General features: G+C 33.2%; 1 long non-coding RNA gene and 1 pseudogene across 1 annotated transcript; both read left to right on the top strand.

Annotated features, from left to right (window-relative positions):
* Positions 1 to 8,971: 8,971 nt before the first annotated feature.
* On the top strand, positions 8,972 to 27,168 carry LOC116121663 (annotated as a pseudogene).
* Positions 17,417 to 18,379, top strand: LOC116121612. The gene is made up of 3 exons (XR_004126750.1): positions 17,417 to 17,558; positions 17,757 to 18,051; positions 18,295 to 18,379. It is a non-coding gene; the product is annotated as an uncharacterized LOC116121612 (long non-coding RNA).
* Positions 27,169 to 27,340: the final 172 nt, after the last annotated feature.

Below are 27,340 nucleotides of genomic sequence, written 5' to 3'. Positions count from 1 at the left end.
ATGTAAGATTAGGGATTTGTGTGAACAGTAAAATTAGAAATTCAGATCGAAGAGGACACCGATTGACAATCAGACTGGTCCGTCCAGTCTGGTTTTCAGAACATTGCTGTAAACCTCGCAAAAATCTAGGGCCCTGTTAGTTTACTCTTTTATTTTTACACTTTTGTCCATAAGTTTAGAGTATATTTGCTTACAGTAAAGTGAAACTTTTTAACAAAATATCTATAATGCCCTTGTTATTTTGTTACATATTAGTAGAAATTAATAAAATATATAAAAAAACAAAAGTATATGATACACTTCAAACAAATGTTAATTTTTCACAAAAGTAATGATTGTTATCTAAATATAATATGGACCACTTTTATTATATTATAAAACTTGCTTAATTTCACATTTATGAAAATATCATCTAAGTATTTATCATCACAATTATAAATACAAAAGATATTAAAACTAAAACTCTAGTGAACAATATAAAAAAAATTTAAAATCCAAACTTTTTATTTTTCTATATTTGATTAATTCCTAACAATATGTGAATAAAACAAGAAGGGTGTTATAAACTTTTTTATTGAAAAATGTAACCTGATTGGACTAAATTATTTGTATCGCATAGTAGTGTAATACACTTCAAACCTTGAGGATAAAAGTACAGATAACCCTTTTTATTTATTCATTTTCTTAGTGTTTATATTTCCTCCTATACCATCCCTTAGAAATAAAGTCATTCACTTTGTTTAGAAAATATTAATTTTTCCTAAAAATTATCTAAACAGAAAACCTCTTAAAAATACCAAACAGTACAAAATTATTAAAAAAAAAAAATTCTTATAATTCGAAAATGCCTTTGAAATATCAAATATTCTTTTATAAAATTGTGAAGAAAAAAAAAACCTTTAAAAAGAGTATTTTAATATTTTTTGAACAAAATAAACGAATTTAAATATTAAGTTGTCTTAGAAAATAAAATAAACCCCGTTATATGAGAATTGATGAAAGATACGTTGGTTTAACATATCTTAATGATATAAGAGTGCGTTTAGTTTAGGGAATGTTGTATTATTGGGAATATTATATTAATGGAAAGATAGATTACTTTAAGGGTGTGCTTGGTTGGGGGTAATAAGGGATTACTGAGGTAATGTCATCTTATATTACTTGATTACCACGTTTGGTTGTCAAGTAATATAAGATTATGATAATCTTTCAAAACCAATAGCAGTTACTATTGGTAATATAGGAGGTAATCTGATTACCTTCATTTTCTTAAGTATTTTAAGATTACTTGGTAATCTTATTTTTGTTACAATTTTACCCCTTATTAATAAAAATTTAAGACAATAATTCCCTTGTTTGAAAAACAATTTACCAAAATACTAATTGACAATTTTATCTTTATATACAAAATTTTTAGGACATAAATACCCTCAAAATTTAAAAAAATTACCCAAGGGTGGTGGCTGGATTTGGCCACCACCACTAGTCGCCAGCGACAGAATGGTGTACAACTGATCGGATCTGGCCAGCAATGTGCTGCTAAGGTTGTTTCTGGCAAATCCATGGCCGAAAATAGCCATATTTGGCCTTTCACGGCCAGATTTATGGTTGTTCCATGGCCAAAGATGTGGCCGTGAAAGGCTAGATATTTGACTGTGAAACGGCCGTCATTTCACGACTAGATCTCCACTATCACCACCGAAAGTGGCTTGGGGTGAGTGGGGGTGTTTTTGTTAAGTTTTAAACTTTTTTTGTTGCTGGAGTGTTTTAGCTAAATCTGAAATCTAGGGGGTTAAAAGAAATTATTTAAAAAATAATAATATATTAATATTTAAAAAGGAGGACACTTTAGTAATTTATATAACATATCCATCAATTTATTTCAACCAACCAAACACATTTCCCTAAACATCCTGATAATCTTCATGGTAATCTATCTTTCCATTAATATAACATTCTCTAAACCAAACACACCTTGAAAATTACTTAGAATGTTTAGGAAAATGTGTTTGGTTAGATTTAGACCTGACAAAATGGGTCTATACTATACCCACGGGCACCTATTTTGAAAATGGGTATGGATAGGCATTTTAGGACCCATTTTCATGTGACCTGTACCCGACCCTACCCATTTTTAAAACAATTGGGCCAGGTATATCTAGACATGGGCAAGGACCGGTCTTAACCAGGTCCGAGTCTGTGCTCGATTGGGACTGGTCCCAATAGAACTGGTCCCATTTAGGACTAGTCACTCATGGGCCTGGGACCCATGAGAAATTTCATGGCCCAAACCGGTCCTTAGGATCGATCTTGGGCTCATAGGACCAATCCTTAAGGCCTGGAAAATTTTTTCCAGCCCGCAACTTTTTTTATATTTAAGGGGTTAAATAAAATTATATAGCGGGGTTTATGTAATTTTTAAGAGTCTGGAAATTTTTTTGCACACCTTGAGATTAGTAAATTTTGTAAAATATCAATTTAACCCTCAATATTTTTGTCATTTCAAAATTATAGGGGGTTTTTAGATTTTTTCTAGAGGACTTGTTTGAAAAAATGCAAAGGGGTTTAGGTCGGGCCTGGGACCGACCTTGGAGGAGGGCCCGATCTAGGGACTGGTCCCTTCTCCATGGGCCTAGTTCGGGTTTGGGACTAGGCCTCATAGGGTTTAGGATTTAGGGTTTAGGGTTTAGGACTAGGCCTCATAGGATCGGTCCTTGCGAGGACCGATCCTTGGACCGGTTTTTTTAGCCGATTTTTTAGGACCGGTCCCAAATGCTCAAGTCTAGGTATACCTACAAGTACTCGTATTTTGAAACAAAAAAAATATCCCACTTCAAAAAAATGCAAAGCCAACCAGCAACAATGCTCTACCTAAAACCTACAATTCTTCAATGATCAATATTTGGTTACCAAGTATATTCTTTCCTTTGCCAACCTGACGCTCAATCATTTCTTATTGTTTCAATATATTCTTTGAATCAGACGGTAGGCCCTCAACCTTCAACTATCGCATATGCTAATCACGCGATCATCATTGCATCAACGAAGCCTTCCATTACAATTTCTTTTCTTCCAATTTCTGTGTGCATTGAATAGTATATATTTTGACAATATCACCCCCTGCCTCGATCTGTAAATCTCTTATAAAATCTCGTAGGATCTGTCTATAGAAAAATAAAATACTTTTAAAATAACAAAAGGAAGAAATAAAAATATTACTCTCATCTTCCCAAGAAGAAGTGATTTATAAAAATACTAATTGACTATTTTATCCCTATATACAAAGTTTTTAGGACATAAATACCCTTGAAATTTAAAAAAAAAAATTACCTAAAGGTGGTGGCCAGATCGCCAACGACAGAATGGTGCACGACCGGTCGGATCTAGCCAGTCGTGCGCCGCTAAGGTCATTTCTGGAAACTATGGCCGAAAACAGCCATATCTAGCTAGGGGTGGGATAAACCGGTTAACCGAACCGGTTTTGGTTAAAAATCGAATGTGAACCGAACCGAATTTTCGGTTCGGTTACCGGTTAACCGGTTTTCAAATTACCCTTTAATCCTTAAAATCCTTCAATGTTTCATTTAAGTCCCTAAATTCAAATATTTATTATTTTATATATAATTTCATACTATGTTTCTCTTTTATTTTGTATTATTGTTGTATTCTTTATATGAAAAATACATTAAATTACTTATTTGCAGATACTGAATCCAAAATACGAAATAAAAACATAAAGAATTCAATTACACATTACTAAATAGTCAATATTCATCAATAAACTCAAATACATAACATAAAATTACAAAGTAAAAAAACTTAATATGACATAAATCATCTTTGTTGGTGTTAGTGGAGTTTCTTGATTCCGCACTCCCCAGATTTGTTAATGGAGTTGGAGTCATACTTGTCGGTGTCTCACCAGTATTATCCGTGGCCGATGACATCTACAATTCATTAAGTAAATATGTTAATCAATGTTTGTGCCCAAATTATTATTTGCATATATGCTAAAGATTTTATAAAAATCTAATGGGTGAATAAGCTAGAGTATTTTATCAAACATTAACGTACACATCAATACATCATAAATTAATTTGTCAGCCTGAGGTTTTCCTTAATGAGAAATCTCAATAGAATTTTAAAATCTGGCATCCATTAGTTTCTATTTACGACATATCAGAAATCTCAATAGAATTTTAAAATCTGGCATCCAACCATCCATGAATAAACTGAACCAAACATTTGAGAAAGATTAATATAATCATAACATAATCCCAACGAGAAAACAAAATAATAAATTTACCAGAAACCCAAATACTATCTAATTTTAAAATCAGGAAGTTTGCTGATTTAAACAACCACCATTATAACAAAGTAACAAACTAACAAATAACCCCAACGAGAAAAACACAATAATCAATTTACCAGAAACCACCCAAATACCACCTGATTTAAACTACAACCATTATAACAAAACAAAGAAAAACTTCAGCACAAATAGCATGGCATATAACTAATAACTTGTTCAAATCAAGATTCAAGAGTATGCTCACGGTGGGTCTGCTCAGTGGCTCAGTGCTCACGGTGGAGTCTCTTTAGGGTGGGTCTGTTCAAGCCTCACGGTGGAGTCTGCTCACGCCTCACGGTGGCTTGACTGGAGACTGATCTGTGGACTGTGAATGTGAAGCTCGACAGATCGGAGCTTGGAGAGAAGACTCTGTTTACGGTGGGACAATGGCATGACTGCCTGACTGGAGAATGGAGTCTGCTGGAGTGCTGGGTGCTGGCGAACGACGAACGTAGCTCACGATGTGGATGGAGTCACGGTGTGGAAGACTAGAATTGCTGGTGACTGGAGTCTGGAACTTTGGAAGTGACGAACAGACGATTGATGAAGACGAAGTACAGAGATTTGAATTTTGAAATTTTCAGATTTGGTGACTGGAGGCAAAGAGAGTGAAAGACGAATGTGGATGGCGCTGTAACGTGACTGCGTGTGAGGAGTAAAATTTTTATTTTTTTGTTTTTTATGTACGGCAAATCTGGTTTAAAAACCGGTTTGCAATTTTTTTCAAACCGAAAATCGAACCGGTTTTCCGGTTTTTCGAATTCACTAACCGAAAATTGAACCAGTTTATAAAAAACCTAATTTTTGGTTTGGTTACCGGTTCGGTTCGGTTCGGTTTTTGGATTTTTTATCCCACCCCTATATCTAGCCTTTCACGGCCAGATTTATGGTTGTTTCATGGCCAAAGATGTGGCCGTGAAAGGCCAAATATTTGACCATGAAACGGCCGTCATTTCACGACCAGATATCCACTATCACCATCGGAAGTGGCTTGGGGTTGGTGAGGGTGTTTTTTTTTAAGTTTTAAACTTTTTTGTTGCTGGAGTGTTTTAGCTAAATCTGAAATGTAGGGGGTTAAAAGAAATTATTCAAAAAATAATAATATATTAATATTTAAAAAGGAGGGCACTTTAGTAATTTATATAACATACTCATCAATTTATCAACCAATCAAACACATTTCCCTAAATATTCCCAATAATCTTCATGGTAATCTATCTTTCCATTAATATAACATTCTCTAAACCAAAAAGACCTTGAAAATTATTAGGAATGTTTAAGAAAATGTGTTTAGTTATATTTAGACCTAGCAAAATGGGTCTATACCCGCGAGCACCTGTTTTGAAAACGGGTATGGATAGGCATTTTAGGACCTGTTTTCATGTGACCCGTACTCGACCCTACCCATTTTTAAAACTGTTGGACCAGGTATACCTAGACTTGGGCAAGGACTGGTCCCAACCAGGTCCGGGTCTGGGCCCGATTGGGACAGGTCCCAACAAGACTAGTCCCATTTGGGACTAGTCACTCATGGGCCTAGGACCAGAGAAAATTCATAGCCCAGATCGGTCCCTAAGACCGATTTTGAGCCCATAAGACTCGTCCTAGGGGCCTGGAAAATTTTGTTCCACCCCAACTTTTTTTTTTTTAATGTTTAAGGGGTTAAATATAATTATGTAAGGGGGTTTATATAATTTTTAGGGGCCTGGCAAATTTAATTGCACACCTGGAGATTAGTAAATTTTGCAAAATATCAATTTAACCCTTGATATTTTTGTCAATTTCAAAATTATAGGGGGTTTTGGATTTTTTTAGAGGACTTTTTTGAAAAAATGCAAAGAGGTTTGGACCGGGCCTAGATTGGTCTCATGCCTGAACCTTGGAGGAGGGCCTGGTTTAGGGACTGGTCCCTCCTCCATGGGCCTAGTTTGGGTTTGGGACCAAACCTCGTAGGATCGGTCCTTGGACTAGGTTTTTGAGACTGGTCCCAAATGCCCATGTCTAGGTATACCTACAAGTACCAGTGTTTTGAAACTAAAAAAATATCCCACTTCATAAAAACGCAAAGAAAACTAGCAACAATGCTCTACCTAAAACCTACAATTCTTCAATGATCAATATTTCATTACCAAGCTGCGCTCACTCATTTTTTATTGTTTCAGTATATTCTTTGAATCAGACGTTACGCCCTCAACCTTCAACTATCGCATATGCTAATCACGCGATCATCATTGCATCAACGAAACCTTGCATTACAATTTCTTTTCTTCCAATTTCTGTGTACATTGAATAGTATATATTTTTACAATATCACCCCCTGCCTCGATCTGTAAATCTCTTACGAAATCTCTTAGGATCTGTTTATAGAAACATAAAATACTTTTAAAATAACAAAAGGAAGAAACAAAAATATTACTTTCATCTTTCCAAGAAGAAGTGATTTGGAGCAATTAGACATAATCCAAGATCAAAATTCTTGTGCTGTCATCACCTTGGAGAAAACAGCTATGGCGAAGTAATGAAATCAAGTACATCAAACACATTAAATTAACATACAAATGAAGGTTGTCAGCCTTTTTTGGAAAAAAAAAAAAAAAAATCAATGGTCAATCCAACTCAATCCCCAACCGTTTGATTAAGTTCGTAATTCGTGTAATGCTCCTGTTTAGGTGATTCAACGGTCCTGATTTAAGAAATTTGCAAGCTTTCTGTATAACACAACCCTCCAAAAATTTGAAGGTTAACTGTAGTCAAACCTTTCCATAATTGGGAACTAAACGGAGTGAGTTGATGACATGTATCTAACTGCAAAAAATGAAAACAATAGAAATTATGGGGGTGTAACTGTAAAATTTAAAAATTGGAGTGAGAAAAACGGGTACCTAAAGGTTGACCCATAGGCCGTAGCCACATATGGTAGGGTATGGGTCCAAGATATGTGACCTGTATAAAATCAGTCCGTTTTGGCCCGTACGCACTTAACCCACCCGTTTTGTCAGGTCTAATTAGATTGGAATAAATTAGTGAATATGTTATATTGATATATTTGATATGGAGGAATAAATTGGTGGGTATGTTATATAAATAAACCCCTCGTTTTTAATATAATATATATATTATATATATATATATATATATAATATATATATATATATATATATATATATAATATATATATATTAACCTCCTATATTTGAGTTTTTGCCAAAACTTCCCAATTACATAAAAGCTTAATTTCTGACAAAATCACCCCCATCCACCCTAAGCCACTGCCGACAATCGTCGGAATGGCACAACCAACTGGATTTGGCCATCATGGCCATAGACCTGGCCGTTTCTAGCCAGATCGGCACACGACCGACTAGATCCGACTAGTTGTGCATTGTTATGGCCTCATTGTCTGGTGGTGGCTGTTGATAGCAATGGCGATGGTCGGCGGTCGACGATGGTTGCTGGCGGGCGGTGGTGGTTTTGTGTGACCTGCAATTTGTTTCAAGTGACTTGCAATTTGTTCTAAATACAAGGACATTAGTGTCTAGAAACTTAATTAATTAGAGGTAAAATTGTAATGATAGGTTCTTGTAAATTAATTTCAAATTAAGGGTATTATTGTCCAAAAAATTTATTAATAAAGGGTAAAATTGTAACAAAATTTACATTGCCAAATAATCTTAAAATACCTAAGAAAATTGAGGTAATTAGATTACCATCTATATTACCAATAGTAATTACTATTAATTTTGGAAAATTACCGAAATCTTATATTACTTGACATTTTTTAATTGTATTATTTATTCTCTAAAGAAAAAAGAAAATAAAAAACACAAATTTTATAAGGCCTCGCTCGTTTACAAATTTTATGTTTTACATTTTATTTTTTAATCCTTAGAAAATCGCATAAAACGTGCTTGCTTACGTTTTCCTTTTTCTTTGCCCCGAATTTATTCTCTTTCTTTTATTATATATTTTTTCATCTTAAAACAATAGCTTTTCTTTTAAATCAAAATTTTTAACACAAGATTTCAAATGAAAATAAAAAATTGATATATTTAAGATGAACAAATGCTATTTGGAAAGGTTTATTGATTGTGGAGATGATAAAATTTCATAGTTTTTATTCTATTTTTTATTTTGACAAAATAAAATTTTGATTAATTTATCAATTCTATATTTATCAATAAAATTTACGGGTACACTTAATTCAATAATATATATATATATTTTTTTTTCATTTTTGAATTCAAGTTCAAATGTCATTTGAAGTTTTTTTTAAAATATAAAAAATAAAAACACAAAATTCAGCGTTTCATTTGAGCTTCCATGCCAGACTGAGCCATGTCTAAAGTTCTAAACCCTTTTGAAAACCCACCAACCAAACCCCTCAATTAGTTCACACATTTGTTTCAAACACTAAGAATGCTTTTTCTTCTTCAACACAGAGTCTCATTCTTCATGGGCTCTCGCAGAACCTTGAGAACACCCTTCTTACACTCCTCTTTCCTTCTAACACACGCCTCTTACAATCCTCTTCACACCTTCTTCCAGCTTTGGCTTTAAAATCTATTGATAATAGTAGTAATAATCATCATCCTTTGACTCTCAAACCCAAAACCAAAACCAATGACTTCTCCTCAGCCCCAGGTTTGTTTGTTTGTTTTACGTGCTTTTGTATTTAGTCTATATGTTCATTTAAAGGGTATTTGTAAAATTAATATCTCTTTGAGGATAGAGAATGGATTAATTTTTTATGTTTTTGAGTACATTTAAAGAGTGTCTGTGAAATGATGTTTGTGTTTGTTTTGTGGTTCTTTCTAAGGATATAGGTAATCGGCGTTTGGGTTTGCAGCCGTTGGATGTTTTGAAGATTAAGTTGAAGGAGCTGGGGATGGATATGGAGAAATGTGTCCCTGGCCAGTATAGTTTGCTTTGTCCAACTGTAAGTTGTGTTCTTTGAGTTCAATTTATGGGAATCGGGTTTTGTTTTGTTCTCTTTGTTTTCTTTGAATGTCATGGTTTATGCACATAAGTTATGGACATTTTTTTGAGGTTTTGTAGACATTAATTAACTTGCTGTGTAATGAGAATTGTACTAGAAAAAACAATTATCAATTTAAGAAACGGAGAGAGGCTAACCAAATTTGAGTTGCTTTACTACAAATTCGTGTGAATGACTTACTATGATGTGTTGGTTCCATGAAGCTGCCAGTAGACTTGAACTTAATTCTAGATTTAATTTCTAGATGTAGATTTGCTTTCAGATCTTCATGTTTCATTCCTTATCCAATCTTATGGTTTAACGATAATTTGGTTTTGTTGTTTTTCATTGTTCTTTGTATATTAGGGCAATGGTGGTGATTCAGAGGAAAAAAGCTTGCCTGTTTACATCAGCCGTGATGGGTATGCTACTTATACTTTCCTCCTTTATAATTTCTTCTTTTCTGTTCTTAACAGATCACCACTTACCTCTCTGTTATTTTATTTATTTATTTATTTTGGCAATTTCTGTGTGCTCAGCTATATGGATGTGTTGTCGTGCAAAATGTGAATGGAAAGGCTGCACGAGTGTAAGATATTCTTTGTATCAGTTAGCTGAAATGTTTGCAGTTATATGTTTGTGAGTATTTTTTATTTTGACTCTTAGATTGATGTTGCATCTACATTTGCAGGCGTTCGGAGACAACACTTCATCACGTTCAAGATTGAACCAAATTGCCCAAAAGAAGACAATAAGAGAAGTCACAGAGGAGGGTCTGCGACTAGAGCCACTATGTGACCAGGTTGGTGGATTTTACCTTTTGTTTTGTGTGTGATCTTTGTTCTGTTTTTGCAATTATTTTTTGGTTATGAGTTTAGTAAAAATTGTTTGATAGCTTGAGCATTCTGTTATTGGCTATTTTCCATTGTACATGATTAATTTTCTTGTTCTGAGTACAACTTTTATTTTTTATTCAAAACATGTTTTAGATGTTTGCTTGAGGGGCACTAGCCTTTCTACTGGTCTTTTCTTTTCCTCAAAAATTGGTTTCTGGCAACTGTTGCTGTGTAGTTGCTGAAGCTCACCTTTGTGCATTTCAATTTATGCTTTCAAGCCATCAAGAAATGCTTTTTCTTGTTCATTTCATAAGTGTATACTATTATATGCATGGTTATTCGTATTATTCTCTTCTCCCTCTCTTTATTGAGTTTACAGGATTCTGAGGCTTTCATTCTTGATCAGTTTATCATTTTTGTCTTTTGCATCAGTTTTTTAATAAAAAATTTACATTTTGTCCTGTTTCAGCTTCGTCGCAATTTTTCTGAGCGAATGATAACATCAGAGACGCTACAGAGAAATCTTGTTATGCAGAAAAGATGTTGGAATAATGAGGTTTCCAACTATCTTGAACTATAAATCCTATGCTAGGATGATGATGGCCTTTACCATGTCTAGACTACAAGAAAATAATTATTCTCATTTTGTTCTTGATAAATATTCAGTTTCTGTCCATAAAATTAAGAGGTAAAGCCTAGGAATAGTGTTTAAGTTCTGACAGCCCTCTTTATGTGCAAAGGCTTGTGAATGGAACATGATCACAATCACAACTATATATATATATATAAAATCTGAAGCCATATTGAAAGAGAGCAGATGGTGGTACATGGTTTTAACTCATTTAGGCAGTTAACTTTTGTTCGCATTGACTTCCTCCAACATAAGTTAAATTCGTTTTTTCTTACCATTGTCTTTATCAGAGTTTAAACTTTGTGAAAACCTGAAAAATAGTTAACAATTGTGAATAAAGTTATATTTCCATTTAGAACAGTTGCTCAACAGGTTTCTTCATCATGCAATGTGAAGAAATTGAAATTCTATTAGGCGCAGCTCCAAGTTAGCTTTCTTAATGTGACAAAAACTTACAATATGCCCAAATGTGACACTATCTATCTAATTTTGTTGCCAGATTGTTATTGCATTTACTTATCGGAAAAAGGGGTAGCTCGTAAATTGCAAATATCTGGATGTCATGAAGATATTTTGGCAGGTTTTATTAACTAATTTTTAATTAGATCAATGGAACGATTAAATGATGACTTAGAGTTCTAATACAAGTGCCTTTTAGACAGTTGAATTTTAACATGAGATTACTAATTCCTCCTGGAGATCTCATTTGCTATGAAGCCACATTATTGTAAAATTTACGTTTGACTGGTGCCAAATATATATGTAAACCATAAATTGGTTATTAATAAACCTAGTCAGTGGGATTTTCATGTACATAAAACTGAGTGAAGGTATATTCTGTTGTTCAGTGAGTGTGCAGCCTTCATAACATTGAGCTTAAATTTGACAGCATGGAGATGGAATAATTTTCATTTATCCATTGGACAGTTCCTTTTTCTGATTCTCATATTACTTCTTATGCTCTGAATGCTTATAGCGTGCGAACCCCACTAACCATTATTTAGATCAATTTTGTACTGATCTTCTATTTCAGGAAAAGGATACTGAAAAGGTATTTTATAGTTTGGATGATATGGAGGGAGAAAGTGATATCATCATTGTACGTCTTCCTCTCTGTTTTCTAAGAGTTTCTGCTAACTGTTAATCTGACCTCTGTACTTACAAATGTTTAACTTTTGATTATAGGTTGAAGGTGAAATGGACAAGCTTTCAATGGAGGAAGCTGGCTTTCGTAATTGTGTTAGTGTTCCTGATGGAGCACCTGTTCAAGTTTACACAAAAGATTTGCCACCTGAAGACAAGGTTTGGCTGACTTGAAAATGTTGAGTCATGTCACTTTCATTATCTCATAAGTAATTGTTTTCATGGCTTGCTCACTTCTCTTGACAAGATCTTATAAAATGTAACAACTAAAGAAATGTCAACTAGGATCTCGAATCTCAAGTTTCAACTGTGCAATAATAAGAAACTACTTTATTGAAGAGAATCTCTTTTTCAACACTACCTCAAAAATTTACATGTTTATGCATATGTGCGTAGGGGATTATATGAATAATTTTTAAGGTCCAATTATTAGCATGTCCTGTCATCAACATCAGTTTAGGTCTAATGTTAATTAAAAGTATCTGTTTAGTCCCATGTGAGTTACATTTCTATAATTGAAGTAATTTAAACTTTAATTTATTAAGTTTGTAAATGAACCATACATTTTTATCTTTTATGGCTAAAACTTGCTATTTTCAACATTTATCGGTGGTATGATTTGGAGGACACTTCACTGATGAAAATTTGGTGTGTTACACTTGAAACTCATTGCTTGTGCCTACCCCTGTCCAACATATGTACGTACAGTTGTGGCAAAACGCATCACCAATTTTTAAGTATATAGTAACAGTTTGAGGGTTCCCAAATTTTTTTATGAAACCTAAACATTTCAAGCTTGATGATTTACTTATCCTTTCTTGTTTTCTACAAGCAAACAAGTATACCATCATAAATCAGTATTTAGATTTGATATCATGAATGCAAAAATGTGAGCATGTACAACTGTTTGTATGTCTCTAATTTTTCAGAGTTGCATGTTTGGCACCAGTGTTATGTCTAGATGCTATACTTATGTCCTTGTTTGTAGATAATAGGTTTATCTAATAAATGGTCTGACCGTAACCTTTTCCCCTAAGTGGTGGTTGCTTTATGTAAGCTTCACTTTGCTGCATTTGATCTTTTGTGATTGAGAGGGTCATATATATGGTATTTCTGAAGGCAAAAAAGTGGAGCACATATGGAGATTCTCTCTCATTATTTGAGAACATGTGTTTTCTGTGAACTAGCTAAAAATTCTGGATCTATGCACCTTCTGTGTATTTTGTAAAGCTAGGACACCAAGGATCAGTATCTGTGGAACTGCAAAGATTAACTTAAAAAGAATAGTATGATAGGCTTCTTACTTTCAGTTGTGGCTACTATAAACATATAAAGGCATTGGTTTTAAAGGTGTTGGTATTGACAGGCATCACACATTATACTAGCCACTGATAGGGATCTGCCTGGTCAGGCCTTAGCTGAAGAACTTGCATGCCGCCTTGGAAAAGAAAGCTCTATACCTAGTCAAGATGCACTGATGATTTTGTGTACCATTATTCTCTCTTTAGGCAATCTTCTAATTAGTTATTTATATCTATGGCAGATGCTGGCGAGTCAAGTGGCCAAAGAGCTATTAGGTTAATCATTTTAAAGACGCAAATGATGTCAGATATCAATGTCTTTATATATAAAAGTGAGATACATATATGTTGAAAAACTAATGTATTATTCTTCTATTAAAAAAAAAAAAAAAATTAGATATTTTTGTCCGCGTCTTGCTTGTAGCTTATGTGTCTACCAAGCAGGGAAGCTACTTTCTGTTTGCATAATTTCTGCATTTTTTTTTTCCCAGGTATTGATTGTAAATGATTCTAGATCAAGTGGATTAGTGATAAAGGCATGCATGTTGTTGCCAATGCATGAGGTCGTGTTTCATCGTAGACATTGTTATATTAGTTGGTAATCTGGAGTTGTTTTGCTACAACATTTTGTTTGAGATCGTTACCTCAACAAATAACAATTTTTTATATGATGCTCACAGGTACTTATGTATCTCGGACCACAAGTAGTGAAGGAAGTAATTGAGAATGCCTAATTGTACCCTATAAGTGGATTATACAACTTTAGAGATTACTTTGATGAAATTGATGCATACTATTATCAGCAGCCAAGGTGTAGAGAATGATTGCCACTAGTAGGCAAGATAGATACTTGTTGCTGTAGCTTTTTAAACTCCTTCAAAAGTATCATTCTGAAATGAAAATGGATTCACATTTGGGATCAATTTTTCCAAATCTATAATTGCTACTGTATATATATATCACTTTATGATAACTATGGATTTGATCAACTAGGTTTGTAAGAGTTAATTTACCTTGCTCACTGCATTCAGTCGCCTCTCTATTCCCATTGGCTTGTGGATGTTGGCAGTTGTTGATGTAATGCAAAGATATTTTCTTCGGTCCCATGATTCTGATTAATTTGTTGAGTCTTTGCCTATAGTTGGTTAGTGTAATATGTTACATGTAGCAATTTATATTTATAGATGCAAGTCTTGGTAGCTTATTTGACTTGTCTATTATGGAGTATCCTAACGATTTTAATTCTCAAATTATGCACGTGGTAGACGCTAATATCTCAGAAAAAGATATTTAAATGTACGATGGATCTTGCCCTCATCTTGAAGTTTGCTATCTAACCAGTTCCAAAATTTTTGTTAACAGGCTGTCGTAGCTTTCCCTTTTAGACAACATGGGGTGGTCATTAGTTGCAAGTACTGAGGGAGAAATTTTTTTGGCAGGTATTAATGTTCATCCTTTCTTGGATTGTTGAATGGATAAATATGGTTTGATAAACCAATGCAATGACAGAGGTATAAGTGGGATATAGCACAGCCGCATAAAATGCTTTAATTAATGTGTTTTGGCTTTTAGAAAAGGAATTCCAGAGTGGTGATTAAGATTACATGGTAACTGACTCCCAAATCCTAGATAGATAGATTGATTCTTATTTGGATTGAAGTGATTACATATTCTCATATCCTCATCATTTTGTTGGTCAAATGTTTCGATGATGCAAATGAGGTTTGATTCTTGTTTCCTCATTTCCTTTTCTGTTTTTCTTTCAAAGCAAGCAATAATGAAGTAGTTTGACCATATTTGGTTATGTCTACTAATCAACATCTTTGCCATCATCTGGCTTTTGTTCTGTACTTTCTCCAACTGGTATGATAGAACTGATGATAGTTCAAAAATGACATTGCTTTCTCTCATATATTATATATTAATCCATGAATTGTAATGTCCTCATTGTTTCTGAGGTTTGGAATAAGAGGCCTGGGATTAAAATAGCTGGAAAAAATTTAACAGTAACGTTTTTATTTCATTTTCTGTCAAAATCAGTGAATATTTCATTTCTAAAGGATGATATGCAGATGTTCTTACTACGGTGTTTGGTTCGTGGCCATAGATTCTCACATTTCTGGGTCGAGGTGCTCTGAAGGAAGTTATCAAAAATGTGGAGTTGTATCAGCTACAAGTTCCAGACCAAGCAAAAGTGCAGTGTACATAAAAGCTCATATGAAACACATTCAAAGAATTACAGGGTCTCGTTTCTTTCATTTCTCTTTTTAACATAGTATCTATTGTTGAAATATCTTGGCAAGGCTTAAGGGTTGGCTGTGCCCAATTCATTGCAAAAAGACTACAAAACCTAAATGATATTTGAAATTGTTAGGAGATCACATTGGAAAGGAATAGAGGGATTAAGTGGTTTATAAGGAGTTGGGCACCCTCCTTTGGTAAGCCAGTTTTTCAAGATGAGTTTTACTCAACTATCTAAGCCCTCTACTCAAGGTTTAGGCCCATTCTTATCAGAAATTAGCTTAAGTTATACTGATAATTCGTTTATTGTTCATGGTTTTTCAGTTCAAATTCATGATAAAGATATGCAACAAATTACTACTAATAGATTTCATAACTTTTTTCCGTAGAATTTTTCATGGTGTTTTGCAGCACAGATTCTTCATCAAAAACCTGAAATCATGCATATTGAATCATGTTTCTGCTGCAAAATAGAGCACTAAGAATTCACCGGATTAGTATCGTCGGAGATAAATATTAGAGATAAATATCTTAGACAGATTTAAAAACAATGAATAGGTTGATGATTGATTGTGTTAATGGTTTAATAACAATAATTCCATGAGGTATAATTAAATAACAAAACCCCCCTATGGTCTATAGTAATTATAGAATTTTCTTTGCCGTTAAGCTTCTGGGGTTAAAATAAAAAGGGAAAGTTAATTAGATAAATATTTATTAACCATTCATGTTATAAGTTCAAACGAACATACTAATAGTGAGAAGATTTATGCTATTTTTGAAATTTCAGGAGAAATTTTGTTATTTGATTAAACCTTCGAGGGGTTAAAAAACCCTTTTTATTTAAGATTAAACTAATAAAAACATTATATATATATAGGCTAAGTATTAATGTATTATTGAGATAATTCCCCTGTATAGCCATTTCACTAGTTCTAATTTTGAAAATGTTAAGGTTTTTATTTAAAAATAAGAATTTATTCTAGAATTATGTGAGTTAACCAAATTGCCTTACATAATAAGAAAAATAATAATTAAAAAAAAAAAAGACAAAAGTTGGCAGAAGGCTAGGAATGTGTTCTTTTATGAATTTTGTGTATCTATCTCTTGTATTTTAAAAATTATTGAAAATGATTGAAAAAAAAAATTACAAGTTTGATATATTTGATTGAAAAAAAAAAAAAAAAGAAATTTGTCACCTACACAGTTGATAAAACCATTTCAAAATATGGTTTATTTTATTTGTCTCAAAACATTTATCTTAATTATATCAATTTTTTGTTCCCCTTGCAATTTTGTACTAACAAAGAATTTCATTTAAGAAAAAAAATTGTTTTTTAAAAAAAAAAGAGCAAATGCAAAAAAGGGAAGAGAATAAAATAATTTTTTTAATCAAAATTCTAAATTTTCATATAAAATGTGGGGCTCATGTTTTTCTCTTCTAACAAGCTTTTTATCTATTCTCTCATCTAAAATTTCAAAAAACGATAGTTGAGCAAATTTTTAAAGATTTATTAGGCAAAGAAAATGAAAACAGAATGCAAAATTTGTAAATGAAAGCAATTTAGGCCCTAGAAATTTATATATTTTATCAATGCTGTTGTATAATACGCGAATTATATGCGTATTATTGCCGAACTACTACGGGAAAAAGAAAAAATTTTAATGGGGAGACAAAACGACGTCGTTTTGGGTAGGGTATGACTAAAAAGTAAAAGATTTTCTTTTCTCCTACTCTTCTGCTTTTACTCCGTTCTTTTCCACAGTTCTTCAAATCTTCAACAGTTCTTTCTCTTCTTCTCTTCTCTTTTTAACTCTCTTTTCCAAGGTCCGCTTCAAGTCCAAGACTTTTGGTGTTACTTTTGTTTCTGACCGTTCATTTGATTGCCAAAATTCAGTCAATAAAAATTCAGAAGAGAGTTGGGGCGTTTTCAATGGCACTGGATACAATTAATAAGTGTCTTTCTGAAGCAATTTGCGCTCTGTCACGTGGTAGATTGGATGGTGAGAGTCAGACTTCTAGCCTCATTCATTCTGGCAATGAGATTTTGGAGATGGACAAATGTTATCCTGAAGTCAGGTTATTTACTACCTTCAATTTCCTTTTATCAGTTTTGGCCAAGTTTTTGTAGTAGTGGATACCTGATCCACTATTAAATTTATTTTTTTTCACGCATACATACAATAAGTTTCCTATAAAATAATAATAATAATAATGACATAGAATCATCTTTATGCTTTTTTGGATTTCTAATGGTTACTTGAATTTCATAGGCAGTCTTCAAGAGAGGGATCAGGTTCTAGAACAACAAACTGTATTGAGATAGCTGGAGGCAATTTTGTCTATCCACAAGTTGGCGAGGTTAGGGCATTATTTAGATGCCTTGAGGAGGGAGGTTGCCAAACTTCCGTTTCTTCCATTAGTTCCACGAGCGCCAAATGTTACAGCTGATGTGTTTCGGCATTTATCTCCTCACGTCCAAGCTTGCGTGCCAGACCTTTTGAAGGTTGCTCTAACTTGTCTGGACAATGTTACAGACACTGATGGATCACTTCGTGCCATGAGGGCAAAGGTATGCCTGAAATGAAAAAATCTATGGTCAGATATGAATTCTTGTCCATAAATTTAGTTCTGTTTATAGCCTCTTAGAGATCATTTATCCAGAAGTTTAAGCCATAATCCGGCATTATTTTGGTATTTAATCATCCTCTCGATATTAATTATTGAAATGGTTGAAAACTGAGAACGCTTTCGATGTCGATCTTTTAGATATGCTCTTCTTGCATTGTGATCATGTGTGTTTTGCTGGTTGCAGATCGCGAACTTTCTTGCAAACAATATGAATCAGAATTGGCCTCGCGATTTGCACGAAAAGGTTGCTCGAAGCTTGTGAAGCAAACGGTTAGTCAGATATTTTTTCGTCCGGCGAAGTAAAAATGTGAGAGAATGTGTTGGGTTGAGATGATCCTACATGTATTGTTTTCATAAGAAACATTTAGTTATAGAGATTAAAGCCAACTCAGATTTTCCATGTTGGTAATCTCCTGTCAATATATAAAATCTTCAACCACTGGAACTTACCCCGCATTATATTTACGTTTTTTGATGAGATATGCTACCTGGTAAATTTTAAGTACTACCTCTGTGTTTTCTAGTATTACAGTCAGACTCTCATTAAGGTCTGTGATTTTGAAAATTATGCACAGTCCACTCCAGATGCAAATGACGTTTAAAATCCCTTATCATCTAAGGGGCATTCTGTCTTTTTAAAAAGTTAGAATGACTGATTACCTTGATACAAAAATACTAAGTCCTGTATATATAGGGATTATTGTCTTTTCAAAATTAAAAATTAAATAAGATTATTCCTTTTTTGTTCTTTCTTTTTTTTCATATTTCTTCTTGCTCACTCCTTCTCTCTCCCCTTCCATACCCTCATTTAAGTGTTCCCTTCAATCTTCTTAAGCACGTAAATACCTTATTCACCCTTGATTCCAAAATTAATACACAATAAGGTTTTTTTTTTTTTTTCATCTGTTAAATAGTTAGTAATAAAAATATGAAATAAAAAATAGGACATATCAGCTTAAACATGTTCTACGCTATTATGTGGATATGTGTACGGTCTTAAATTTAATTTCTCATCGTTAATTGTAGTGTTGCGATTTTTAAAATGGATTGCCGCTGAGTAATTTTTCCAGTAAATTAATAATTTAATAGTGAAGGAATGTTGAAAAGTCTATGATAAATAGAATAGATAATATATGAATTATTCGAAGATTTATGTTTATGTGTGATATTAGTTTTAAAACTAATACTGAATTAAATAAGAGAGAAAATAACGTATATATATAACATATAAATTGATCATGATTTTTCAATTAATTGTAAGTATAACATTGTATTCCAAAGTTTTTGGGATCCTCACTTACTTAACTTTTAATTATTACATGTACTTTTTGCATATAATGTTTCATAAAATCTTTGAATTTGTCATAATAGATTACATAATTTAGACATGGAATCATTTCCATTGATTAAAAATTTTATATGATTATTAGGACACTACTCTATTAGCATTATCTGTCCAAATATATATATAGGAATTTATTTAAGATTTTATTCATTTATATTTAACTACCAATAAGATAATTACAAAACTAACCCATAAAATTAGGAAACATATTCATCTTGGAGTAGCCGCCAAGAAATTAATTAATAATTCACATAAATTAATACTATTAATGTCTAAATTACGGCAAAAATCAAACTAAAATTGACATGAAACAAACACTAATATTCCATTTCTTGGAAAGAAAATTTTACAAGAAAATGGTTAGTCTCTAATACCTACAATACAAATCAAGGGTTAATTAACTACCATCTAGGTCAAAATCTCAACAGAATAAATAAATATGGTCATTAATAATAATAATCAGCCATTATTTGTTTCCAGCAGCTCATCAATGGTCTCAAAAATGGCTGATTTTGATTGAATTTCAGGATCATCTTTTAGGTTTGCAGAATTTCTCTTCGAACCAAACACTTCTCTTCTGAGTACAATTTTTCTTGAATTATTGGAGATTCAAGAAGAGTTTAAGTTCTTGAGATGGAAGCAATTCTTCTCTTTCCTGCATGCAAAATATTGAAAGTTTTTAGAGTTTCAAAATTATAGAAAACGTTTTTGGAAAACAAAATATATTATATTTTTTTCACCGCATTATTGGCTCCATGAGTTAGAACTTTGACTTGAGCCTGCAAAAACTTGACGTATTTTGAAGCAGCTTGGAACATTTCAGCCGTGTTCATTCTGTGGCCGCCCGGAATCAGCTTTCCCAGCTCTTGAGTCTTCTCCGTAATCTTCCTTCTTCTCTGTCGCGCCGCGATGCTTTGCGCCGACAAGCTCACCCTATTGGTTTCTTTGTGCTACTCTCGTGATCAGTACTACCACTCTTCTCAAAACTAAAACCTGCCCGGAGGAGCTGGAATAATCTCGGCAGAAATTCAGAAAGAGGCGGTGGCGCTGAGGATTAATCACATTTGAGACACGCCCGGAAAAGAATTCAGGCGAAAAAGTAACCGAATGATGATCAACGTCAACCCCATCTCCATATATCTCTTCTGGCGCTTCGGATAATTATGATGACACTCAAGCTCAAGAGGAAGATGAAATTATCCGGAAGAGAAGAAGAAGAGAATATTGTGATCAGATTCAGAAGTGTTAAAGACTTGATTATCATCGTTTAACAACATGGAAACTGGTTGTAACTATGATCAGATAAAGTATCCGAAACATAATCATAATCGAACCAAAATCATTGTTGCTGAACTGAACAAGTTGAAGTAGTAATCGAAGTCATCCTCGAACTCTCCAGCTGCCTGGTGTTGGAAGCTTAACATTTCCGGTTGAAATAATGCTGAAGATCAGTGTAATGATCCCATACACTCAAGCCATTACGTTAAAGTTACTGTACGACAAAGGGAAAGAAAACTTGAAGTCAAAGAAACGAAGAAGACAAAAGAAAGAGAAAAGAGAAATTTAGAAAATACCTGCACTGTATAGATTAATTTGAAGATATTGTCTTTTTGTTTATTGAATTGAAGGAGAATTTAATATCAAAATAAAATTAACGAACTGGAGAAGAAAGTGGGGGGATGAGTTTCAGGTTTGGCGGAGAGAAAAAGGAGATTAAGGAGTAAACCACCTCCTGATTAGTAGGGTTAATCAGGACACGTGGAGAGTTCTTATTGGTTGTTTTTGGGTTAATTAAGAAACCGTTATGGATAATGGCGACTACCTACCTGCTGCTTGCTCGTGTTTAACCTTCCTTACAATTAACCACGGTTACTCTTAATTAATATTTTTCTTTTGCTCAAATGCTGTTATTAATTAAAATAATTGTATTTAAGGATGAAATATCAATAAATATACTTATATTTTTCATATAATTTTTTTTATATAACCTAAGTTAATAACTTGCAATTGATCAGTTTATATTTGGACAGACGGAACCCACTACGAACTTTCTAATCACGAACTGTCGGTTATTAAAAAGTTATAAGTGTAATACTATTCATGATTATTATCAAGGAGTTATTTATTATTTTATTTTTTTTCATAGTAATTAAGTAAAAATTAATATAATGTGGGATTAAATTGATAATCTAGGTTTTTGTTGCAAAATGGAAGTCTATACAATCTTTATATTGTTAGTATTATTCTTTTTTTTTAATTAAAACTATTTTAATGTCTTAATTAGGATTTTATAATTAATCTCTTTAACTAGTCTATCATTTACCACAGTCTCACTGCATATTTTAAGCACTTAATGTTAATTTAAATTCACCGTAGCATTTATTTATTCTACAATCAATTGCAAATGACTTAATTCATTATTTACTGAAGAGAAAGAAAAAAAAAAGACAAACATCTCCATAGTTTATTAATTTAATATTATATATACACTCATTTTTAAAAATTATATTTTGAATTTCTTTATTTTTTAGTTTCTATAAATTAAAAAATAAATTGTTGTGAAGGATTAGGAGTTTGTTTTCTTTATTTTTTTTTTAAGTATTGAATTATATAATGCTTTTAATTTAGAAATTTCTAAAATTTGATTTTTTTTCAATTCAGAAAATTTTCACTTCTTAATTAATTTAATAAATTTCCTCTTTCTCCATATCTATTTCACATTTACGGTGGTTTAAAGTGATTTATTATTTTTTTTTAGCGGCCATAGCTCCGCATAGCATGTGGTTGCAAGCGGCCATTTGAGCTAACAACAAGCTACAGGCACAATAACACCAAAATTATCGTACAATTCATATCTCCTAAACAGCTTCCTCATTTTCATATGATAGAGAAGAGTTAAAGGTTGAAGCTTCAAACTCAGTTAGGCAAAATAAATATGCCCTTTGGTATAATTCACAGGTGTTACTTTTCATTCCCAACATTACCCAGAAAAGACTAAACCCTGTTTGTTCTCCGCCAAGCCCACGTCCCCGGCAATTCCTTTTCCCAAAACTCATGCATTATTTGCTCCCATTACTTCGTAAATTTGATGGGTTCTTCTTGTTTTAAAGATAATAAGTGGAGCTCACAGAAAGTGATGTGGCTCGATGGTAATTGAAACTTGAGAAAGTAAACAGAAATTGGAGCTTGTTGGATAATTTGCACACGATTCTTGTATTCCTGGACAGTATAATCCTTGTTTGTCCACAGCTGTGTGTTTCTTGTAGCTTCATTGTTACCTTATATGTTGTTGTTCTTGTTTTAATTTTGGTTTGATATTGATGGTTCTCTGTTTTAGTGTAAAGGAGGTCGTCAATGGAGAGAGTTTGTCTCTTCATATAATCCAATATGGTAAGCGAAAGCTGCCTTTTTTTATAAAAAAAAAAAAAAAATTAATTTGATTTATTTGTGTAGAATCTTTTGTGAGTGGTGGTCGACTGGGTTGGATTTCACTTGTTGTAGGGATTTTGCAATGTGGAGGTGTTTTTCGAGCTAATTGTGGATGGGCAGGTCAGGTAATCCTTCTTGAAGAAGTACTTTTCCTTCTTGTAGTAGTACTTCTGCTTCTTGTTGAAGTACTACTGCTTCTTGTTGAAGTACTTCTGCTTTTGACTATCAAAAGACAGGTTAAAGCTCTCAACCTTACATTGTCAAGTTTTCCTTCTTATAAGTTCATAATTCATATGCTAACCATTTCTAAATCCAAATGCAAATCCTGCATGTAAGATTGTAATGAGTGTTTGTCTGACCTAAATTTGGTGTATGCTATTTCTTGGTCAATTGATAACTTCGGTTGTAGGCCTTTGCAGACAGCAACAACAATAAAAGTTTTGTCATCAAACAAATGACTGAAAATAGCTTGGATTAGAACCACTGGGTGACAAGGCATGTATGCTGACTTCTCTTCTTATATTCCTTTGATTTTTATGAGCTTCTTTCTTTCTTTGTTGAATTATACTATATTCGAGGAATTGCCAGTTATGCCTTGCAGAGTCTAAATCCTATTAATTGGAGTCCTTATTCGTTGAGCTTGATAATGATTCAGAATTTATATTCTGTCTTTGTTCAGCTAATTGCATATTTGCTGAGCGATGATATCTGAGGGAACTCTCCAGAGAATTCTGTTGCAGTTATCTGGTGATCAGGTCCTTTTCAATTGTAGCTACTTAGTTCTTATCATTAATCTTTGTTTAATTCTATCATTTATATTATAAAAACATTTTTAGAATGATACCATTGGTGACTGAAATAGATTATAGTCGGGGAAAGTTTATTGGAATTCTTGTTTAATAAATACATTGAACAACCCTAATCTAATATCGGTACTATGAATCCCTTTCGCAAGATTGGTTCTTAGTATAATTAGTTCAGCCATAAAATTTGACAAGCATGAGATAATGTATCTTGTTATCATTTATTTGATTGATTAAGCTTGTGCCCTGTTAAAGGTCTAATTCTCATTTATAGCTAGTTGGCCATGTGATTGTGGCAGAAGCCGGGTAGGAAATGATTGCAACTAGTGGGCAAGATAGATTTTGTTGAATAGCTTTTTAAACTCCTTTGAAAGTATCATTCGAATTGAAAATGGATTCACATTTGGGATCACTTGTTCCAGTCTGAGACTGTTAGGATATGTCACGATATGATAACTATGGATTTGATCAACTAAGTTTGTAAGAGTTTTTACCAACTCCCACTGCATTCAGTCTCCTTTCATTCCCGTTGGCATGTGGATGTAGCAGTTGTTGACGTAATGCACTATTTTTTCTTTGTCCCATGGTTTTGATTAATCTATTGAGCTTTTGGCTATATTTACTTATCAGTGTAATATAGTACATCTAGCAATTCATATTTGGATGCAAGTCTTGGTAGCTTATTTGACTTGTCAATTGTGGAGTATCTTAACATTTTTATTCTCAACTATGCACATGGCGATCGCTGTGAACCTCAGATAATATCTACATGTATGATGATTCTTTCCCTCATCTTGAGTTTGCTTTCTAACCACTAATAAAAAATTTGTAACCAGCTGTCATAGCTTTCCCTTTAGACAAAATGGGGGGGTCGTTGGTTGCAAGTACCGAACCGCAGGGAAAAAAAATTTTGGCAGGTATTTTGCTAATCCTTTCCTTGGATGGTGAATGGGTAAATATAGTTTGATATACCAATGGAATGGCAGAGATATAAGTGGAAATATTTTATATGCACAGCCGCATAAAATGCTAATAATGTGTTTTGGCTTTTAGAAAAGCAATTCCAGAGAGGTGTTAAGATCACATGGTAACTGACTCCCAGTCCTAGATGGATGGATTCTCTCACTCGCACTCTGAATTATCCACAAACAATATCCTAAGATCACTCCTAGTTCCGGTAGAAATAGTAATATGGAAAATGGGTTGGCACAGCCATTTTACATGTCCAGTTCTAGCCTATGGTTTCAGTTTAAGTTCTTTATTCCTAAGCTTAGGGAGATTGTTTCTTTCATCTGTGTGTTGGGATAGGAATTTGTCCGTAGTACATTAAGTGCCTTTCAGTACCTGTCATTCCTGTTTTGTCAATCTATAATCAAGTGTAGCTGCATTGTAGTCTGATTTTCTTGTTGATGTGTGCTTTCATTTCAGGAGAGGGGCACAGAGAATGGTTATTTGGACTTGATGATATAAGGAAGCTGCTGAAATCATCATTGTAAATACCGCCAATCATACTTTGGCTTCTTTTACTCACTAATTTAAATCTCTTTGTCTACTGATTTTTGATTATTTGATGCTGATTAGGTTGAAGGTGAAATGGATAAGCTTGCGATGGAGGAAGCTGGCTTCCTAAATCGTGTAAGTGTTCTTGGGTAGCACCACAAAAGGCTTCTGCCAGAGAATTACCACCACGGGAAAAGGTTTGGTTCGAGACTTGGAAATTTTGGAGCCTGTGATGATGATTTATACAAATTTATTAATTTCCTTTATGCAAAGAAGTATATATAGCATCATTAAAAGACCTTTTATTAATTGGCAAATATGAAAGAACTTTGATATTTTTCCTGAATGTAAATGCATCCCCACATTTAACTCAAATTCTTAAGTATCCAATAAATTATTGCTTTGAATTAAGATATCACATTGAATTGGATTTAGCTTCTCTTTCACAAAGCCATCGATTCCATTCTATCTGTAGCCCATTTAAGTTTTCTAAATTTGCTTTGAATTAACATATATTTTGTATTATGTGTTCATTGCCAAGAAATATTGCATAATGTAAGTGGTTGATAAAAATAGTTCTTCCATTCTATATAAGGTTTGATTGCATCTTCCTTATGCAAGAGTAACAAATTATTCATTGATATTTTTATTTTTTATTTTGACTTGCAATTAGTGTCTTGTATTTAATTTAAAGTCATTTTTTGCTGTATGTTGTGGTTATTTTTTTCTTTTTTTTAATATTTGTTTACAATTTCTTTTCTGCTTGTTGTTTGGGAACATAGGACACGGGATATCAGTATATATGGAACTGCGAAGAGCACTTGGATAAGGTAAACTTAATACATATGCATGCTTGAGTGATAGAGCCGATATGCAAATTTGTATTGGTCTTCCTCTTTTCATTGCTTGATATTATTTCTTAAAAGCGTTAATAAATCTTGTAGGTTTCTCGCATTATCCTGGCAACTGATGGTGATGTACCCGGCCAAGCCTTGGCTGAAGAGCTAGCACGCTGTCTTGGAAAAGAGAGGTTTCAGTTATAAATTAATTGCTTTCATTTACTTCAGAAACTTATACATTCTTCTGGAAACTTATATATGCAAATCATCTATTCCACAAATGCTTTCAATTATTAAATTTATTTACAATATTACTTTGATTTAGTGCCGTAGCATAGTGATTGATAGCAGAGTATATCACTTTCACGCACAACAGCCTACTTATCAATAGTCCAAAATTTTTAGCTTTTGGTTTAATTGGCACTGAATTATCAAATTGATGGTGCAAAATCTTGACCTGGTGAAACCTTAATGTAGGCAATATCTTTAGTAATAGTAGTATAAAATGGTATCTTTACTACAATATTACGCCCTGTCTGATTATCATCATCATGTTTTAGGTTTAGAGACCAAATTCTGTTTATATTGCCCCCCAAAAGTAGTATCCATATACTTAGAATTATCTCTTCATGTAGTTTGTTTTTCGGTTTTCAGATGCTGGCATGTCCAATGGCCGAAGAAGGATGAGTTGTGTTGCTTCAATGATGCAAATGAGGTTTTTTATTCTCGTTTCCTCCTTTGCTTTCCTGTTTTCATTTGGAACAAGTAATAATGTGGTTTTACTGTAGTTGGTTGTGTCCACTATTCTACGCCTTTGCAGTCTGGCTTTTGTTCAACACTCTCTCATGATTTATTTATTCATGAATCTTACTGTCCTTATTGTTTGGAGGGATTGGACTGTAACTTTTTCATTCTGTTTTCTGTGAAAATCCAGAAAAAAGTTCCGTTTCTAAAGGACAGTCTGCATATGTTCTCACTGCTTCGTTTGGTTGGTGGCCATAGGTTCTCAAGTTTTTGGGTGGAGATGCTCTGAAGGAAGTAATTGAAAACGCGGAGTTGTATCAGCTACAAGTTCCAGACCGAGCAATGCAGTGTACATAAAGCTCTTATGAAACACATTAATTGCAGACTTTCTTTTCTTTCTTTCATTTTTTTTTTTTTTTTTTTCAAATAGCTGTTTATGAACTTTTTCTTGAATCAATAGAAGATAACTGATTATATTGTTCGTATTTTCGTTTCAAATTTCTGGTAAAGATTTGCAGCAAATTGCCGGTATTGTCTTCAAACAAACAGTTTGCATAACTCTTTTCCTTG

The sequence above is a fragment of the Pistacia vera genome, unplaced genomic scaffold (genome assembly GCF_008641045.1).
Source record: "Pistacia vera cultivar Batoury unplaced genomic scaffold, PisVer_v2 Contig127, whole genome shotgun sequence".
NCBI classification, from domain to species: Eukaryota; Viridiplantae; Streptophyta; class Magnoliopsida; order Sapindales; family Anacardiaceae; genus Pistacia; species Pistacia vera.
This window is presented reverse-complemented; position numbering and strand designations above follow the sequence as displayed.